Source organism: Hylobates moloch, unplaced genomic scaffold (genome assembly GCF_009828535.3).
Source record: "Hylobates moloch isolate HMO894 unplaced genomic scaffold, HMol_V3 SCAFFOLD_5, whole genome shotgun sequence".
Classification (NCBI taxonomy): domain Eukaryota; kingdom Metazoa; phylum Chordata; class Mammalia; order Primates; family Hylobatidae; genus Hylobates; species Hylobates moloch.
In genome coordinates this window covers 116,606,952-116,615,041 of record NW_026652280.1, presented here as the reverse complement: position 1 = coordinate 116,615,041, position 8,090 = coordinate 116,606,952, and the positions used below count along the sequence as shown (strand labels likewise).

At 39.6% G+C, this 8,090-nt stretch overlaps 1 pseudogene; it reads right to left on the bottom strand.

The window, feature by feature from the left end:
- Positions 1-420: 420 nt before the first annotated feature.
- LOC116467949 (cyclin-T2-like) overlaps positions 421-8,090 on the bottom strand; it is a 94,453-nt pseudogene continuing 86,783 nt past the window's right edge.

The following is an 8,090-nucleotide window of genomic DNA, read 5'->3' as shown; positions in this document are numbered from 1 at the left end:
ATCCATAAAGATCCAGTGTTTATGGATCAGAAGAATTAAAATTGTCGAAATGTCTATACTACCCCAAAAGATCTACAGATTCAGCACAATCTTTATCAAAATTCCAAATGCATTTTCTTTACAAAAATAGAAAAAAAAGCCTAAAATTTTTATGGAATCATAAGAGACCTAGAGTAGTCAAAACAATCAAGTGAAAGAAAAATATGGTTGGAGAAATCATACTTCTTGATTTCAAATTATATTATAAAGCAATAGTAATCAAAACAGTATGGTTCTGGCACAAAAACAGACACATAGCCCAATGAAACAGAATAAACAGTACAGATATAAATTCTAACCTTATAGGTCAACTAATTTTCAACAAGGGCAGCTCTTCTTTATTGGTGCTTTTATCAGTATGTGGTACTAAAATCCATAATTTCAGTCCTGCACATTAAGATCAAGAGTTTCTAGCTTACATTTTTTTCTATATTTATCTGAAGATATTTTCTGAGGAATTATTCTAAGTGTAGCAGAAATTGGCCCATGGTGTTTACTGCTGCCTGCTTTATGAGTATAGTCTTGCTTAATAGAAGAATGATTAGAAATTTTGTCAGGTCTGTGATGTAATCCTGAATGCAGTCATATAGGAGGTCCTTGTTGTAAATTGATGTAGTACTGGCTACTAGACAAAAATATCTCCTGCTTCTGTGAATATATCTGTTCTGTCCTTGCTGATTCTTGATGTTGAGGCCGTTCCTTGTGTGATGGCAAATGTATGAGATATTTGACATTCCTGTTGCTAACATTGACAAATTATCAGTATATGACTGTCTTTTACAGAAATATTGCCTGAATTTAGAAGTACTAGCCTAGCCTGACCCTGAGCCATCCTTCCTCACTGGGCAGGGCCTCCCTGCAGGAACTCCACCAACTCCAGCCAGAGGCTCAGGAACAAAACCCTAATCTCTCAGGGCCTGAGCCCCTAGGGGGAGAGGTGGCCACAGTCTCTGCAGACCAGTAGACTTAGCCTTTCCTGCTGGTAGTTCTGAGGAATCCAGGCAGCCCAGATGAGTTGGTTTCCCCCCAGCGAAGCACACCCCCTCCACCAAGGGACAGTCACAGTGCTTCATTAAATGGGTCCTGTTCCCCCTGCCACCCAATTGGTTGAGGACCTCCAACAGGGTTGTCAGACACCCTATACAGGAGTAATGCTACTGGCATCAGGTTGGTGCCCCTCGAGGTCAAAGATCCCAGAAGAAGGAGCAGGCACCCATTTTTGCTGTTATCCAGCCTCCTTGAGTGACAACTCCAGGCATGGGAGTGAACCAGATGAATAGGGCCTGAAGTGAACCCCCAGCAAATCACAGCAGCCCTACAGAAGAGGCACCTGACCATTGAAAGAAAAACAAACAGAAAGCAACAACAACAGCATCAACAACGACAAAAAAATCTCCACAAAAACCCCATCCAATGGTCAGCAGCCTCAAAGATCAAAACTAGACAAACTCATGTAAATGAGAAAAAATCGATGAAAAAATGCCAAAAACTGAAAAGGCCAGAGTGCCTCTTCTTCTCCAAATGATCACAACATCTCTCCAGCAAGGGCACAGAACTGGACAGAGTATGAAATGGATGAATTGACAAAGGTAGGCTTCAGAAGATGGGTAATAAAAAAAACTTTGGTGAGCAAAGGAGCATGTTCTAATCCAATGCAAAGAAGCTAAGAACCTTGACAAAAGGATAGAGGAGCTGTTAACTAGAATAACCAGCTTAGAGGGGGACATAAATGACCTGACAGAGCTGAAAAACACAGCATGAGAACTTTGTGAAGCATACACAAGTATCAATAGCCAAATCAACCAAGCAGAAGAAAGGATATCAGAGTTTGAAGACCCCTTTGAGTTTGAAACAAAGCATACAGACAAGGTTAGAGAAAAAAGAATGACAAAAAAACAAACAAACAAAGCCTCCAGAAATATAGGACTACGTAGAAAGACCAAACCTATGATTGATTGGAGTACCTGAAGGAGACGAGAATGGGAACAAGCTGGAAAACACACTTCAGGATATTACCCAGGACAACTTCCCCAACCTAGCAAGATGGCCAACATGCAAATTTGCAAAATGCAGAGGACACCACTAAGATACTCCACGAGAAGGACAACTCCAAGACATATAATCATCAGATTCTCCAAGGTCAAAATGAAGGAAAAGGTGTTAAGGGCAGCCAGAGAGAAAGGCCAGGTCACCTACAAAGGGAAGCCCATCAGACTAATAGTGGACCTCTCAGCAGAAACTCTACAACCCAGAAGAGATTAAGGGTCAATATTCAACATTCTTAAAGAAAAGAATTTTCAACCCACAATTTCATATCCTGCCAAACTAAGCTTCATAAGCAAAGGAGAAATAAAACATTTTTCAGATAAGCAGATGCTGAGGATTTTATTACCACCAGGCCTGTCTTGCAAGAGCTCTTGAAGGAAGCACTAAATACAGAAAGGAAAGTCTGGTACCAGCCACTGCAAAAATACACCAAAATAAGAAGACCAATGACACTATGAAGAAACTGCATCAACTAGTGTGCAAAATAACCAGATAGCATCACGATGACATGATCAAATTCACACATAACAGTACTTACAAATGGGATAACTACCCCAGTTAAAAGACACAGACAGGGAAATTGGATAAAAAGTCAAGACCCACCAGTGTGCTGTATTCAGGAGATTCATCTCACGTGCAAATACACACATAGGCTCAAAATAAAGGGATGAAGGAAAATTTGCCAAGCAAATAAAAAGCAAAAAAAAAAAAAAACCACAAAAAAACAAAAAACAAACCATGGAGTTCAACCCTAGTCTCTGACAAAACAGACTTTAAACCAACAAATTTCAAAAAAGACAAAGAAGGGCATTGCATAATGGCAACGGGATCAATTCAATGAAAAGAGCTAACTATCCTAAATATACAGGCACCCAATACAGGAGGATCCAGATTCATAAAACAAGTTCTTAGAGACCTACAAAGAGACTTACACTCCCACACGATAATAGTGAGAGACTTTAGCACCCCACCGTCAATATTAGACAGATCAATGGATAGAAGATTAATAAGAATATTCAGGACTTGAGCTCAGCTCTGGATCAAGTGGACCTAAGAGACATCTACAGAACTCTCCATCCCAAATCAACAGAATACACATTCTTACCAGTGCCACATGGCACTTATTCTAAAATCGACCACATAATTGGAAGTAAAACACTCCTCAGCAAATGCAAAAGAACTAAATCATAACAAACAGTATCTCAGACCACAGTGCAATCAAATTAGAACTCAGGATTAAGGAACTCACTCAAAACCACATGATTACATGGAAATTGAACAACCTGCTCCTAAATGACTCCTGGGTAAATAATGAAATTAAAGCAGAAATCAAGAAGTTATTTGAAACCAATGAGAACAAAGAGACAATGTACCGGAATCATTGGGATACAGCTAAAGCAGTGTGTAGAGAAAAATTTATAGCACTAAATACCCACATCAGAAAGCCAGAAATAACTCAAATCGACACCCTAACATCACTATTAAAAGAGCTAGAGAAGCAAGAGCAAACGAATCCAAAAGCTAGCAGAAGACAAGAAATAACTAAGTTTAGAGCAGAATTGAAAGAGATAGAGACATAAAAAATCCTCCAAAAAATCAATGAATCCAGAAGTTGGTTTTTTGAAAAAATTAACAGGATAGACTACTAGCTAGATTAATAAAGAAGAAAAGAGAGATTAATTAAATGACACAATAAAAAATAATAAAGAAGATATCACCACTGATCCCTACAGAAATACAAACTACCATCAGAGAATACTATAAACATCTATATGCAAATAAACTAGAAAATCTAGGAAAAATTGACAAATTCCTGGACACATACAGCCTCCCAAGACTAAACCAGGAAGAAGTCAAATCCCTGAATAGATAAACAAAAAGTTCTGAAATTGAGGCAGTAATTAATACCCTACCAACCAAAAAAAAAAAAAATCCCAGGACCAGATGGTTTCCCAGCTGAATTCTACCAGAGGTACAAAGAGGTGATGATACCATTGCTTCTGAAACTATTCCAAACAGGTGAAAAGGAGGGACTCCTCCCTAACTCATTTTATGAAGCCAGCCTCATCCTGATATCAAAACCTGCCAGAGACAAAACAACAAAAAAAGAAAACTTCAGGCCAATATCCCTGGTGAGCATCAATGTGAAAATCGCCAATAAAATACTTGCAGACCAAATCCAGCAGCACATCAAAGAACTTATCTACCATGATCAAGTCGGCTTCATCCCTGTGATGCAACTCTGGTTCATCATATGCAAATACATAAATGTAACCCATCACATAAACAGAACCAAAAACAAAAACCACATGATTGTGTCAATAGATGCAGAAAAGGCCTTCAATAAAATTCAATGTCCCTTTATGATAAAAACTCTCAATGAACTAGGTATTGATAGAACATGTCTCAAAATAATAAGAGCCATTTATGACAAACTCACAGCCAGTAGCATATTGAATGGGCAAAAGCTGGAAGCATTCCCTTGGAAAACCATTATAAGACAAGGATGCCCTCTCTCACCACTCCTATTCAACATATGATTGGAAGTTCTGGCCAGGGCAATCAGGCAAGAGAAAGAAAGAAAGGGTATTCAAACAGAAAGAGAGGAAGTCAAATTGTCTCTGTTTGCAGATGACATGATTGTATATTTAGAAAACCCCATTATGTCAGCCCAAAACTCCTCAAGCTGATAAGCAACTTGAGCAGATTCTCAGGATACAAAATCAATGTGCAAAAATCACAAGCATTCCTTGACACCAACAATAGACAAGCAGAGAGACAAATCACGAATGAACTCCCATTCACAATTGCTACAAAGAGAAGAAAATACCTAGAAATACAGCTAACAAGGAATGTGAAGGACTTCTTCAAAGAGAACTACAAATCACTGCTCAAGGAAATAAGAGAGGACACAAACAAATGGAAAAACATTCCATCCTCATGGATAGGAAGAATCAATATCATTAAAATGGCCATACTGCCCAAAGTAATTTATAGATTCAATGCTATTGAATTGAATGCATCAAACTACCATTGATATTCTTCACAGAATTAGAAAAAAACTACTTTAAATTTCATATGGAATCAAAGAAGCCCCCATATAGCCAAGACAATCCTAAGCAAAAAGAACAAAGCTGGAGGTATCACACTACTGACTTCAAACTATATTAGAAGGCTACAATAACCAAAACAGCAAGGTACTTGTACCAAAACTGACATATAGACCAACGGAACAAAACAGAGACCTCAGAAGTAACACCACACATCTAAAACCATCTGATCTTTGACAAATCTGACAAAAAAGAAGCAACAGGGAAAGGATCTCTTATTCAATAAATGGTGTAAATGGTGCTGGAAAAGCTGGCTAGCCATATTGCAGAAACTGGACCCCTTCTTTACACCTTATACAAAAATTAACTCGAGATGGATTAAAGTCTTAAATGTAAAACCCAAAACCATAAAAATCCTAGAAGAAAACCTAGGCCATACCATTCAGGACATAGGCATGGGCAAGACTTCATGAATAAAACACCAAAAGCAATTGCAACAAAGGCAAAAATTGACAAATGGGATCTAATTAAAGAGCTTCTGCACCGCCAAAGAAACTATCGTACCTGCAGAATGGCAGAAAATTTTTGCAATCTACCCATCTGACAAAGGTCTAATATCTAGAATTTACAGGGAACTTAAATAAATTTACAAGAAAAAAACAAACAATCCTATTAAAAAGTGGGCAAAGGATATGAACAGACACTTCTCAAAAGAAGACACTTATGTGACCAAAAAACAGGAAAAGAAGCTCAACATCATTGATCACCAGAGAAATACAAATCAAAACCACAATGAGATTACTATCTCACACCAATCCGAATGGTGATTATTAAAATGCCAAGAAACAATAGATGCTGGTGAGGCTGTGGAGGGAATGTAAATTAGTCCAACCATTGTGGAAGACAGTATGGTAATTCCTCAAGGATCTAGAACCAGAAATACCATTTGGCCCAACAATCTCATTACTGAGTATATAACCAAAGGAACAAAAATCATTCTACCATAAAGATACATGCACATGTATGTTTACTGCAGCACTATTTACAATAGAAAAGTCATGGAACCAACCCAAATGTCCATCAATGATAGACTGGATAAAGAAAATGTGGTACATACACACCATGGAATACTATGCAGTCACAAAGAAGAATGCGATCACGTCCTTTGGAGTGACATGGATGAGGCTGGAAGCCATAATCCTCAGCAAACTGACACAGGAACAGAAAACCAAACACCACATGTTCTTACTCATAAATGGAGTTGAACAATGAGAACACATGGACACAGGGAGGGGAATAATACACACCAGAGCCTGTTGGGGGATTGGGGGTGACAGGAGGGAATTTAGAGGTTGGATCAATAGGTGCAGCAAACCACCATGGCACATATATACCTACATAACAAACCTGCACATTCTGCACATGTATCCTGGAACTTAAAGTAAAATAAAATAAATTTAAATTTTTTAAAAAAGAAAATGTGGGACATATACACCATGGAATACTATGCAGCTATGAAAAAGAATGAGTTTATATCCTTTGCAGAGACATGGATGAAGCCAGAAGCCATCATCTTCAGCAAACTAACACAGGAACAAAAAACCAAACACCACATGTTCTCACTCATAAGTGGGAGTTGAACAATTAAAACACATGGACACAGAAAAGGAAACAATGCACACTAGGGCCTGTTGGGGGGCTGGGGAGGGTGAGGGGAGGGAACTTAGAGGATGGGTCAATAGGTGCAGCAAACCACCATGGCACACATATACCTATGTAACAAACCTGCACATTCTACACATGTATTCTGAAACTTAATTTAAAAAAAGAAAAAAAAAAAAAGAAAAGAAGTGGTGGTCTAGCGAAAGCCAATGTAGATCATTTCTGAAAACGTGGGTTTATAGGCACATCAATGTTACTATCTATTAAAATGGAATTCTGGACCAAAGATAAAGAAGTGGTGTCTCTGATAAATATCACCTATTTTTGGTTTATTAAACGCCTGATTGGCCTTTGAGTTTCTAATCCTTTTCAACTTTAGAAATTCATATTTTAGCTCATCTAATAAGTCTAGAGTAACTGTAGAATCCACATATTACCACCAAGGCTTTCCATCAATTGATGCAGGAATCTCTCAATTGGATCATTTGCAAGTCAAATGAAGGTATACATATGCTATCACTGTTGGTTTGTACTGAAGAGGGAAGGTTGTGAGATGCAGACTATTTATAGCCATCAAATAAGATGTCTGTGTCAAATCCTTGCTTGCTCTTACTAACTTGGTATGTTTTACCACATCTGATTGTGGATGTTCAATGCTGATCTCAAAATCTGGTGTTTGTATGGTTATGGTTTCAATTAAAACCAGTTCTTGAGCCAAGATGGCCGAATAGGAACAGCTCCGGTCTCCAGCTCCCAGCCCCAGCGACACAGAAGACAGATGATTTCTGCATTTCTGCTTGAGGTACCGGTTTCATCTCACTAGGGAGTGCCTAACAGTGGGTGCAGGACAGTCGGTGAAGCACACTGTGCGCGAGCCGAAGCAGGGCAAGGCACTGCCTCACTCGGGAAGCGTAAGGGGTCAGGGAGTTCCCTTTCCTAGTCAAAGAAAGGGGAAACAGACGGCACCTGGAATATCAGGTCAGTCCCACCCCAATACTGCGCTTTTCCAACGGGCCTGGAAAACGGCACACTAGGAGATTGTGTCCCGCACCTGGCTCGGAGGGTCCTGTGCCCACGGAGTCTCGCTGATTGCTAGCACAGCAGTCTGAGATCAAGCTGCAAGGCGGCAGTGAGGCTGGGGGAGGGGCGCCCGCCATTGCCCAGGCTTGCTTAGGTAAACAAAGCAGCCAGGAAGCTCGAACTGGGTGGAGCCCACCACAGCTCAAGGAGGCCTGCCTGCCTCTATAGGCTCCACCTCTGGGGGCAGGGCACAGACAAACAAAAACTCAGCAA